This window comes from Protopterus annectens, chromosome 7.part0, assembly GCF_019279795.1.
Source record: "Protopterus annectens isolate FY-2018-M chromosome 7.part0, PAN1.0, whole genome shotgun sequence".
Classification (NCBI taxonomy): Eukaryota; Metazoa; Chordata; order Ceratodontiformes; family Protopteridae; genus Protopterus; species Protopterus annectens.
This window is the reverse complement of record NC_056739.1, coordinates 286342781-286356321: the sequence shown is the minus strand read 5'-3', so window position 1 is coordinate 286356321 and position 13541 is coordinate 286342781. Positions and strand designations below refer to the sequence as shown.

General features: G+C 41.6%; 1 protein-coding gene across 30 annotated transcripts in view; it reads right to left on the bottom strand.

The window, feature by feature from the left end:
- Positions 1 to 13541, bottom strand: part of NFASC (neurofascin) — a 2999343-nt gene that overhangs the window by 1992194 nt on the left and 993608 nt on the right. The window lies entirely within an intron of this gene.

Genomic DNA, 13541 nt, shown 5'->3' with positions numbered 1-13541 from the left:
TAATTTTTTAAGTCACTTTTTCCAGGTTCTGTCACTGCAAAATAAAACCTCTCTAAGTAGTGTAAGAATGTAGGTCAGATTTCTTTTTTTTTTTTTTTTGTTGGTGAGTGTGATATTTGCACTTGATAAAGTGATGTGACACATGGTTATTGATTTTGGCACATAAACTGCAACATTATCAAGCAATGAAAGCCTTACCGCTATACAAGCAGTCTCATCAGCATCTACAATAGTCCAATAGTAGGAATCTTAAGAAACACCCATCTATTGCAAGTCTGTTTATTAGAATATACAATCAGTTATGAATACATTTGTGTACTGCATACTTACCACAGGGTCTTGGAAACAAACGGCAGACTTAACTACTGTTTCTTCAGCAGCTATTAATAGTGCATGACAATCCCATGAGGTACCATTTGTCCTGAATCTGACATTCCCTGTATAGCCTGCAGGATGCTCAACCATCCACATATTTACGCTTCAATGACAGAACACTAGAACTGAAAGCTTTGTGAAAAAAATGCCTATTGCAAGTGTTCAGACATGCCTCCTGTTAAAGTGCTCTTCAACTCTGCTTATCTACAGATTTTTTTGAAATACTTCTCATAAAACTAAAACATTTACCTCAATTTGATCATAATGATAATTAAAATAAAGAAAATCAACTAAATTAGGCAGCAGCACACAAAGCACAAAGTATGGTGATTTCACAGGCATTATCTACATTGCAAAATTAATAATGGAATACACTACTGCTGGCATCAATTAAGTACTTAGAAAAGTTATCCGTGAGTTGTGCTTAGCAGTATTCACCGGATCGGCTGACTAAAAAAAAAAAAAAACACACAGGAAACATGTTTTGCAGGGGGGCAAGCCCCCTGCACCACCCACACCCCCTAATTAAATATACAAACTCCGAGATTGCACTACAGCAAGGAGAAGGGAATATTCCCATTCTGCACTGTATTGTGATTTCCGTACTCCATTTTTGAAGTTTTGGTACTTCAACCAACTGGGTTCGACCAAGTAGATTTCGAAGTACTGAAACTTTGTACAACCGAAGTACACCCGTGTGTGTGTGTGTGTATATATATATATATATATATATATATATATATATATATATATTTATTCCCATGAAAGCTTCTCCTCAAGCAAAATCTGAGGAGTCTATAGTTACAGATTGATTTGGAGCTTGGGGAGAAAGGGGGAGACCATCACTTTCTTGTATTTGCAGTCTCCACCAGCCCAGTTCTATTTTTACAAAGTCTAAGATTGGTATCTGAAAATCCAGAGTATGCAAATGTTGGGTCCATGTGTTTTTTAGATACCATTGTATCTTTCTCATGTGTAACATTCTGGGAGGAATCATAGATGCCACAAACCCCAGAATCCTGAGAAACTCTCTGGCTGAAGTATGAGACTGAGTTGAGAAGCTCAGAAAGGCTTCCAGATAAAAATCCACACTTCCTGTAATCAAAAAGGCTTTTTACTGCAGTGTATCTGTACAACATCCTAGAAAGACAATCCTGTGTGACTGGGTCAAGGAGGATTTCTGAATGTTTATCTTGAATCCAGAACTGGTCAAAAGAGATGTTAAGGACTCTCAATATTTTAAATATGGAAGAAGAGTCTGCAAATATAAGTCATCGAAATAAGGATAAATGTGAGTGACATTCAGTATGCAATGAGCTATGACTGGAGGTAAGTATCCTTGGGGCAGTAGATAACCAAAATGGTAATACAGAGAACTGGTAGTGTGACCCAGACAGAGAAAATCTGAGAAATTTCCTGAAGCAGTTTGCTATGGAAATATGATAGTATTCATCCATTAGGTCCAATGTTGCCATAAAGCTTCTCTGGTGAATAAGAGGTAACAGACTCTGAAGAGTTAACATCTCAAATTTTGAAACTTCAAAATACAGACTTGGGAAGATAAGATCTAGAATTATTCTCCAAGAAGACACTTTCTTTGGTACCACAGACATTCTGGAACAGAAGCCTTTACCCCTTTGCTTTAATGGCACTGGTTCTATGGCTCCTAGAGTAAGCAGGTGCTAAAGAACCTAAGGAAAAATTGTTTGGTTCAGAGGAACTCCCTCAAAAGGAGATTTTTGCATCTAGTGCCAACAGTATCCCTCCTGAGCCACCTTTAACACACATAAGTCTGTCACAATCTGTTGCCAAAGGGGAATATGCAGACAGTTGTTGGGATAGGTTTTGAGATACTGTGGCATGATGGGAGTGGGAAGGATGCTGGTCTAGTCATTTTGAAGGTGTTAGACTGTCACTTTTTTAGGAAAGATCCCTGATTCTTATTACCCCCCCATCATCTTTTTTTTCCATGCTTGACTTGAGAAGGCAGGGCTTGCTTGTTTTGTTTCTTAGTAACTCCCTGAATTAATTTCCCTCTCATCAAAATTGTTTGAGAACTTGAATAGCTAAAAGGCCACAAAATCCCATTTTGACTAAAGCTGAATTTAAGATCTCAGACATTATCTCATCAGAAATCTTGATTTTGTTCCCAGGTATACCCGAGTATAAATGTATTTACTGTTTATCTCAATACTACCAGCAAAGTAATGTGTAAAATGTTTAATTTCTATTGTTGTTTATTGTAAATGTGTATTTTTATGTGGACCTTTTCTCCCAGGGCCTCTGCTGAAAATTTGATTTTGTGCCCAGCTGGACTTTCCCGGTAAATAAAAGACAATAAATAAATATGCCTCCACAAAGCAATAGTAGAAGCACAGGTCCTAAACACCGTACCTGCACAATCAGACACACTATCTAAGGCATGTTTAGATCATGTTTAGATACATGGGAAATGTTTGAAGCAACATTATTGTGATAGACATTACCTTCAGAGAGAAGACTAATAGCTAGGTCTCTCAAACTTTCTATGTAAAGAAAGTAGAAACATCTAGACAAGGGTCTGACAATTAAGAATTCTATATACTAAAGTAGAAGGAAAAAAAATTATCGTCCAAATCTATCCCAAATCTTTATCCCCTCCTTTTCGGCTGGGAAGGGTTTGATGTCACCTGGAGCCTGTTCTCACTGGTGTAGATGGCGATAGCACTGCAGGGTCTGACCTAAGTTGAGAAAACAAGTGATTTTTAGTTTGTAATGCCTATCTGCTTTTTGGGGGGGGACTGAAAGTTGTGAAACAGAGTTGTTACAGGCAGCATTATATAAATCCTCCAAGGCTGGTACTAGAGGAGGAATAGGCATAGAATGAGGCATTTCTTCTTGTATTATATCTTAATATCTCCTCATCTAAGGAGGATGATTCATTTGTTCCCATAAAATCATCTCATTCATCCTGGCAGTAATCTGAGAAAAAAAAAGTCCTTCAGGGGAAGTTGTGAGGACCAGTTTCATCACTGCTTTGGGCTTGTGAATCTGCAGGAAAAGAAGCTCCATCTCTGTCTGTAGCAGAATGCCCTTCCTGACCACTAGAAGCTGCTTGATGACAGAATTATAAAGAGGAAGGAGGCAAGGGTGTTGAACCACATAAAAATGAGACAACACATACCTATCATTATGGCACGTACGTAACATTTGTATCCAATGTTGTTTACTTTCATCTGATTAAATTTTTAGGACAGATTCCCAAGCTGCCAAATTAGGACACCCAGGTGGTATCAAGGAAGGACATTCCTGTGAATAGTGGAACCAAAGGATGAATGTGCTCTGGGCTGCACATCCAATCTCTAATGAGATACAAAGGTGTGAACAGTAGACCATGTTGCTGCTGCACAATATCACCAGAAGAAACTTTCTTCATGAATTCTATAGACGTAGCTGTAGTTCTTTTGGAATGAGCTTTCAGTTTCATGTGAAGGGGTAAGCTCTGCTTATTGTAAACAAAGGAAATGTAGTCTGTTAGCCATTTAGAAAATGTGACTTTAGATATTTTTATTCCCAATGTTGCACTAGAAAAGGATATAAACAGTTGATCTGACTTTCCTTATGTCCTTAGTACAGTGCAAATAATACCTGAGCTTGTAACTCTGAGATCTGTCTGGCAGATTTGATTGTAAACAGAAAAAGGGTCTTCAAGGAAAGATACCTAAGATCTATTGAAGCTTCTGGCTCCACATTTTTTTGGCTAGAGCTAGAAGCATGATCCTGATGTCCCATTGGAGAAATGGTTCCCTAATGGGGGGGGGGGGGTCTTAACATAGTTCCCTTGAGAAAGGCTTTAAAGGTTTTTAGAGGAGGAATGCAGGAATTATATTATGCCCTATGTGAAAGTCTGAAATGGCAGTCCTTTGTACTTTGACAGCAGAAAAGCTAGACCCTCGCTGAAAAAGTTCTTATAGAAAATCCAAAATTGATGAGAGAGTGGAAGAATGCTCCAGACCTTTTGCCGATGCCCACATAGAAAATCCTTTCCATTTGTTTTGATTCTAAATCTTTTTGGTTGACTGCTTTTATGAAGAAGAAATGATGTGAACCACTGATGAGGAAAGTCTGGCACCTCTGGCTATTGTTAGAATTGAAGAAACAATGTGGTCAATTTTAGGGCTTGAAGGCTCGGAAAAAGCAACCCAGATGGGTGACATAGAAGGTCCGGGGTGGGATCCAACACCCAAGGTGGGTGTACTAGAGGAGGCCAAAGGAGGGGGAACTAAACCTGCCAGGGCTAGTATGGGGCAATGAGAATCACTCTGGTCTTACACCTTTGTGGCTTTATGAATGAATTTTGTTAAAAGTGGAATTGGGGGAAAGGCATAGAGGAGACCTAGGGACCAGCTGTGGACTACAGCATCCCTTGGTGACAGTTCCTGCATGGAATAGGGCAAAGTATTTGCTGCATTTGTTGTTGAGGTATGAGGGACAGAGGTTGCAGCAAGGTTGGCTCCAGCAACTGACAATCTCCATTGCCACTGTCTGATTGTGAAACCACTTGTGAGATAACAGGACTGACCTGCTCAGCCTGACTGTTAGTACATTCGACAGCCCAGGAATGTGCATTGCTATCAAAAAATGATGGGAAGACATGAACCATTGTCATACCCTCTTGGTCTCCTGGCAAAGTGGGTATGAATGTGTTCCTCCTTGCTTGTTGACATACCAGACAACTGACATATAATCTGTCTGGATGGGTATCGCACCCTTGGGTAGGTTGTCATGAAAAGCCTGCAATCCTAGGAGGGCTGCTATCATCTTCAAGAAATTGATGTGGAGATTGGCCTCCAAGAGTGACCAAGTGCCTTGAACTGTTGTCCCCTTGAAATGACCCCGCTCAACTCGAGGACGGAAGCACCTGTAGGTACTCCTTGATTGCCTCTAGAGTACTGCAGTCAGGTAAATATTCAGCGGTGCTGGAAGGATTTCAAATTGAAGGGACCAGAAACCCCCTGATAGGAAATGTCTATAACTGAAGAAAAAAATGGTATCTTAAAGGGCCAGAACTGCTAAAGTGGGTATATACTATATATAAAAATCTATACTAAAATATTACATTTTCTGTGTAGAAGGGTTCCTCAAAGGAACTTATCTGCTAGAAAGAAGCTGAATTTCTGGCTGCTGCTTCTTCATGAGGTGGCAATAAAGTACTAAAGATTTTCCACTCTGACTGCTAATTTTCCTTCCTCAGGACTGTCCACTCAGTAGTCAAAGTGGAAGTTTGGGAGGGAGCTACAGCTATTGGAAACTGGACGGTTGTTGTGTCTTGCTCAAGACACAATCCATATAGCCTAAAGGCTACTGCAGCAGTGGAATGATGAACATAAATCCATTCCACTAAAAGTGGTACAGTCACAGGGATAATAGTGGAATTCTTGTGGACACCAATTTATGCACAGACTGAAATATTTTTACACAAATATCACGTGGTATTTCAGAGAATTATTAAATAATCTATGTGTCTATACTCGGATAAATAAGTGGAGTACTACAAAATTTAACCTCATCCTGCTATGTTAATATCTTCTAAGAGCTAAAGTAAGAATAAGCACAAACCAGGGTTTACACAATGATGTTCAGCTTCAGGGGAAGAAAGAATAATTGGGAATATATTTTTGGGAGTTTAGTTAGTTGGCAGACTTTAAAAATTCCTTACATACTACTCTGTCAGAAATATTGAGTCAGCAAATAAGTGTAACTATAGAAATTATTTTTTTGAGCTGTGATACAGAATAAGAATTGCCTAGACATAATAAAGCCTTGCTAAGTTTAATTCTGGTGGCTGCCAATAAAGAAATTACAGTTCTAGAAAATGGAAATAAAAGTTTAGACAAACCATACTAGAAGTAGTGAATACAGTAACTTACATAAAAGAAACGGAACTGGATCTTTAGAAAAGAGTAAGAGCAAATTGCATAGGAAAAATGAGAATTGTGGGAACAATACATATAGAATAATGTTTTGGAAGAGGAATGAGGTTAAGGCAGGACTTGAAACAGCTATGTAATATCTGACTGATAATGACTGTATAGAAGATTATAGTTGATGTATAATGTTTGCAACTTAAATATCTCAATTTGGTTTGTTTTCATTTATATAAATGTATGATTGTTTAAGTCATAAGTGATAATTCAATAAAGATGTTTCTTGTTTAAAAAAACTGATCTACAGCCTCTATTCACAGCATGCAAAAGTGTGTTGCTCATGAAAGTGAAAACATACCCCTGCTTGCCAAGATTAGTAACCTTCAAAGTCCATATTACTGTGGTCTTCTGTAGCTATTAGACTATCAGTCAGACCACCAAAAAAACAGCTGATCATAATTAGTAGATATATAAACTGAAACAGAAGTATTATCACATAAGCCCCCCCCCCCCCAACATATCCATTCCTGCTTCATAGCACCGGACAGATATCTGAGATGTGTACTTGCTAACTTCAGTGTCTGGCTTTGTAATAAGAAAGTACCCTAATTGTCATCAGTGAGACAGTAGCAAAGGGGTCACAATTTTTGCATAAAAAGGCATTACCACACATTTACTGTTTCGTCTTGTACTAATCACTGTCATAAAACTGTATTTGGGAGACCAAACAACATTCCTGCAAAGATCTCCAAAGCACTTACACATACTGAACTAGTGACCATTCTCTCACCTCCTTCTAAAATGCTGTCAAATCTCAAAAAATACAACTCCACAGAGTTAAATTAAATTTAGAAAGTAATCAGAATAAACTGTCAGTTACAGTGGCTATCCTCAACATGAAACTATTTCTTCCTTACTTTATTGAGATCTTTAGACTATAGGATTTAAGTTACTCCACATTATAAAGCAACATTACAAATGTAGACCTCAACTACAGCGTACCCATTATGACATCTAGCTCTGAATATCAATGCCATAGTTGCCCTGTCCTCAGTTGATATACAGTGGTTTGATATTGCTAGGAGTATCTCCACCTTTGTGAATCTACCATGTCAAGCTGCTCTCTCTCTAAACCTTTGAGAAAATATTAGTTAAATATTAAATATTAATGAACTACTTCAGGAATCTCCTTCAGTGATAGCATTACCAATGGTTCAGAAGTAGTGCTAAAATCCTAAATGCTGCCTTTTTATGCAAGGTTCATTGTCTGCGGTAGACATCTCTCCATAAATTTCTTTAACATTTCCCCTTCTACTATTTTAAAACTGCCAAAGTCCATAAAGCTCACTTACAAGTCGTGTGGGCAATCCATACTGGCCAAAACTCCCTCATCCTCATATTAATCAAAGTAATGCCTGATGCAGTTCTTCTCCACCCCAAAAAATATACCAAAACTTTTCTGAAAAGGCACAAAACAGCCACGATCAGTCCCAGAAGTGACAATGAAGATAACATTTCCTGCTCCTATGGTCCTTTAATTCAGTAGTCTGCATTATTTTAAGTGTTTAGTAAAGCTGATCAATTAATTTATTCACTTAAAATATCATATGTCCCAAATGTATGCACATTTATAAAGCAGATATACAATTTATGCCTAAACAAATCTATATACAGGACTCAGTCATGGCTAACTCACTTCCTCAGGCCCAATCCTCAACTTTGACCTTTCCAAAAATGTGACTGAGTGATCAATGCAATTCAAAGTCACAATGAAACTCTCTTTTCAGGTTCATAGATAAGTACTAGGCAATCAGTCTTCAGACCCTTTCAATCCTAGCCAAAAAACCCTATTTAAAATTTTCCTCTAGCCTCAATAAGTGCAAGACAAGATAGATGAGGAGAGAATTTGTGGCTTCCCCTCCAATTATCTATGTTTACCTTGAAGGTGGTAAGGGTGCTAGTCTGCTTGATATATAGTGGAAGTTTGTCCCAGAGTTGCTGGATACATTGTGATATGAATCTATTTTGCCAGTGTGTCTTATTAATCTGCTGATGAAGGTTTACTTCTTTTAACTGAGTATATGATATACAATTATCTCTGAGAAAGAATAGAATATTGAATAGTGTTGGATCTTTCATGGCATGAAAGACTAGACATAAATCTCCACAAAAGAGTCTGTATGAGACTGAGTACAGAGAAAGGGCTGCCAGTCTCTCCTGCTAGCTATGATTTCTGGACCACTGATCTCTTTAGTTCATAGGTAGGTACTAGGCTATTGGCCCTAGGGCCTATACAAGCCTAGCCAAAAAATGTACCCTGGCTTTCGCCACACAAGAAAATTATTTTCCTGTGTCCCTGTCGAGCACAGCCACAGAAGTGATCCCTGGAGTGAATTTCCAATTTCCCATCCAATCATCAAGAGTTTTCTTGAAGAGTGCTAGCTCTGTTTGACATTGATAGGTAGTCTGTTCCAGAGTATGGGAAGTCTCTGGGACAGGAATCTATCCCTCCAGCATGTTCTGTTTATTGTGGTGACAAGGTTTAGGTCCCTAGAGTGTGTAGCTCAGAGGGATTGGGATTTCTTTAAGTGGAGCATGTCCAACAGCTCTGGGTTGACATAGCTTTGTATGTTAGGCAGAGATCGCCCCTGAGTAGGCGATATGTGATGGAGTAAAGCTGTAGTTTTTTGAGACGGTCTGCGTAGGGCATCTGTTTGAGGCCAGTAATCCTTTGTGAGGTATTTCTGTGGTCTTTCCAGTTGTTGTAGATGTTTTGTGAGGTACATACCAAAAGGGGTGTTGTACTCTATATTGGGTCTAATGAGTAGAGGGGAACAATTACCTCTTTTTTTCTGGATGAGAATCCTTTTGTGATGAGATGAGCCACATAGAAGGATTTCCTGACCACTGTGGTGATGTGATTATCAAAGGAGAGACTACTGTCCACCTGTGTTCCAAGGTCTCTTATCACATTTTTGGCATTAAGAAGACTACCAGCTATGTGGTAGTTCATGGGTACAGAGTTTTTACCAAAGGGGATGACAATACACTTTTTGGCATTGAGCTTCAGGCCATTGCTTTGACACCAGGTATCTGTCTCAGTGAGGCCCTTTTGTAGTTTGTCCACATCGTTAGGAGTTTCGATTATGGCTCCTAGTTTGCAGTCATCTGCAAACTTTGTTAGCCAGAGAACTTTTGTGTTAGCCTGCCCTTCAGAGAAGTAGATACCAAACAGGAGAGGACCCAGGACTGAACCCTGTGGTACTCCACTTGTCACTGGTCTGAAATCGGATTTGGAATCCGCTACTTTCACAGTGTGGGTTCTGTCAGTGAGCCAGTTGGCAACCCACCTTGTGACATAGGGATTTATACCTAGTTTAGTGAGCTTATCTATAATTCCAGAGTGGGGGATGGTGTCGAAAGCCTTGGCGAGATCTAGATAAGCTGTGTGAACCATTTTACCCTCATCTATGGCTTTGGTGACTGCTTCAAAGAAGTCAATCAGGTTTAGGAGACATGATCTGCCTTTTACAAATCCAAACTGGGTAGGGTCTGAGTTTGGAGATTACCAATGTCTTTGTTTATGAGTTCCACAATGAAACGTTCCATGGCCTTGCAGACCAGGCTTGTCGGGCTAATGGGGCGGTAGTTCCCGGGGTCCGTCGTGGCTCCCCCTTTGTGGAGTGGGATAACCATCACAGTGCACCATTCAGTGGGTACAAAGCCTGAGGTGAGGCTATGATTGAATATGGTACTTAGGTAGGGTGCCAGTTCATTCTGTAGTTTGTGTAGAACGCAGCCTGGGATATTGTCAGGTCCCATGGATGCTGTGTTCTTTGCTTTGGAGAGTGTGTTTTTTACCTGTGCAGCCGTGATTATAGGAACTTTGCATTCGTCCGGTATAGAGATGGGCCCTCTAGGGGGGGGGGTGGGGTAAAGTTAGCACTGAACCTATCTGCTAGGAAGTTGGCAATATCAGTTGGTTCTGTATATTTAGTGCCATTGTGCTGTAACTCAGAGCAGATCTGAGTGTTCCCATTGAGATTCTTGACATAGCTATAGAATGCTTTGTGTTTGTCAGTGGTAATGAATTGGTTATGAATCTCTAAGGTATCTCAAGTTGTGTGATATGTTTAGATAAGCACATAATAAAAGGTTTATTACATTCAAAAATGGGTCTGATAAGATATGAGTAAATAGAAATTAAGACTTCTTTGGATCTAGTGGTGATGCCTTTGAAGGGTAAATGGGCCAGATAAAAGGCTTTCTGAACTACTGTGGAGATATGATGGACAGATGATAAGGAATTATCAACAAGAATACCCAGATCCCTTACCATACTGACTGGTTTTGAAGGGTGCATTTCCTATATGATAAGTGAAACTTTTTTGTTTACCAAAATAAACAGTGCTACATTTTTTTACATTTAATTTGAGACCATTGTCCTTGCACTAATTGTTAAAGTGTTCTGAGCCATGCTGGAGCAACTGTGAACCAGACAAAGATCGAATAATAACACCCAATTTATAGACATCTGGCAAACTTACCAGATTTTGCATTGATAATCAGGCAACCTAGTAAGTTGTCAAGGCCCATGGATAAAGTATTCTTAGTTTCTGAGAAGGATGAGAGAACTTGTTCCATAGTAATTAAAGGAGGTGACTGATATTGAGGAACCTCATCCTGAACATTAATCTGCATGTATTGTTCCCACAGTTTCCATTTCTTACTATGTCATTTTATCATTCCCTTTCTGATGATTCCATCTTTCATTCCTTGTATCTCTAACAACATTTAATGCTTCAAATGCACTTGGTTTACACTTTGAATTCCATTTTCTAGTGATTGTTTTTTTTTGGCAACCAACATAATTAAACTTAATAAAGCCTTAATACCTTCTATATTGCCCACCTTACACCCGAATGGCCACTCTGAGATCTATTTCAAACACCTCTATGCGGCTGTTGTCCCACGCCACAGAGGGAGCCGCTAGGGCCAGCAGAGCAGGCCTAGTCATGAGACGTCAGGCCTGGCTCCGTCATTGCGACTTTACGGAGCCCTTTAAAGCGTCCTTCGTGAACGCCCCCTTTGATGGTTCTGCCCTTTTTGGCAAAACAGTTCGTGAGATGCTTGTCCAGAGTGAGAAGGATGGGAAGATGTTGTCTGCCGTTGGAGTCCGCGTCTCTGCTCCCCAGCGGTCCTTTTCAAGGAACCAAAAGGGTCATAAGAAGATGTGGTTCCGGAAATCACAACATTCCCAACCAGCTCCGGACAACCAGTCCTACCGTGGCAGAGGTGGACAGGGAGGACGTCGCCCCAGGGGCAGAGGGGCTCCGAGAAATTTTGGGTCCAGAGAACCTTTCTCTGAGCGGCCCGCGCAGCAGCCCTGAGGGGTTGCCCGGCTGCTCCACTCTGGAGGCAGTCGGGGGGCGTTTTTCGAAACATCTAGCGGCATGGGAGTCCATCACAACAGACCGCTGGGTGCTTCGCATCAATATCCAGAGGGTACAAAATACCAATTCTCCATATCCCCCAATCCAAGAACCTCCCCGATGTACCACCCGATCACAGGGAGGCCGCAGCCGCAGAAATACAGCAGCTGCTAAGAAAAAGAGCCATCCAGCCCATCCCCCAAGACCAGCTCGGATTAGGGTTCTACTCCAGGTTCTTTTTGGTGCCAAAAAAGACGTGGGACCTGAGACCCATCCTAGACCTTTCCCGCTTGAACCTGTCAATAACCAAGGAAAAATTCCGAATGGTCACTCTTCAATCTATCCTCCCCCTTTTGAGGGAGAACGATTGGATGTGCTCTATAGACCTCAAGGATGCGTATTACCACATCTTAATGGACAAATGATCCAGGAGGTTCCTTCGCTGCCGGCTGGGAGCCAGTCACTACCAGCTCAGGGTCCTTCCCTTTGGCCTCACCACAGCCCTCAGGGTGTTCACCAAAGTGTTAGCAGTGATTGTGGCCCACCTGAGACTCCAGGGAATTCAGGTCTTCCCGTACCTGGACGACTGGCTCCTGACCGCACCAACAAGGCATCTACTTTGCTCGGCCAGAGACTTCTTTCTCCATCTAGCCCCACAACTAGGCATTACTATCAATGTCGGCAAATCTCTACTGGCTCCAACACAGATCATAGAATTCATAGGTGCCAGAGTAAACACCAGAGATTTGGGAGCCTTCCTAACTGCCGAGAGAATCAGAAATCTACAACTTCATGTGCGGGCTATCCTTCATTCAGAGGCTTCACCAGCGGAATTGATCCTGAGGGCACTAGGCTCCATGGCAGCAGCGATTACACTCCTTCCATGTGCCCGTTTGAACATGCGAGTCCTGCAATGGACTCTGTTAGTGCAATGGTCCTTCCTATCCCTTCCTCTCCACCATCCCATTGCTATCAGCAAGGCTTGCAGAAGGGCGCTACTATGGTGGCTCCAAGCATCGAACTTCCATATGGGCCGTCCCTTCTGCACCTCTCCCCCTATCGCCACTGTGACCACGGACGCTTCCCACCTCAGGTGGGGGGGGGGCATTACTCACGCAGGACAGTTCAAGGCACGTGGAACGATACAGAGACCTCCCTGCATATCAACGTTCTGGAGATGAGAGCGGTGCTGTTGGCGTTGCAAGCACTTCAGAGCTTCCTCCCCATAGGAATGATGGAAATTCACTCGGACAACATGTCAGTGGTCTGGTATATCAACAACCAGGGGGGAACCAGATCTTATCCTCTTTGCTGCGAAGCCATGAGAGTGTGGGAATGGGCGATCTCCACCAACCGCTTTCTGATTGCAACGCACATTCCGGGGTGGACCAACATCCTAGCGGACAAGCTCAGCCACACCCTTCTTACCCCTTACGAGTGGTCTCTCAATCCTCTAGTAGCGAAGCAGATATTCGCAACATGGGGGCAACCCTGCTGCGATCTTTTTGCATCTCCCTCAAATGCCAAATGCGACAATTTCTTCGCTCTAATCCCCCCACCAGGGGAATCTCCAAGAGACGCTCTGGTGCATGCTTGGCCACCTGGTCTACTCTATGCCTATCCTCCTCTTCCAATGATGATACAACTCTTACAGAAAGCCTCGCGGTTGGGGAGCAAGATGATTCTCATTGCCCCATTCTGGCCTCGACAAATTTGGTTCCCTTACCTGTGGTCTCTCCTTGTGAATCACCCTTGGATTCTAGATCCCATTCCGGATCTCATCTCCCATCCATTGGACTTGCCAACTCCAAACCTGGACAATCTGAAA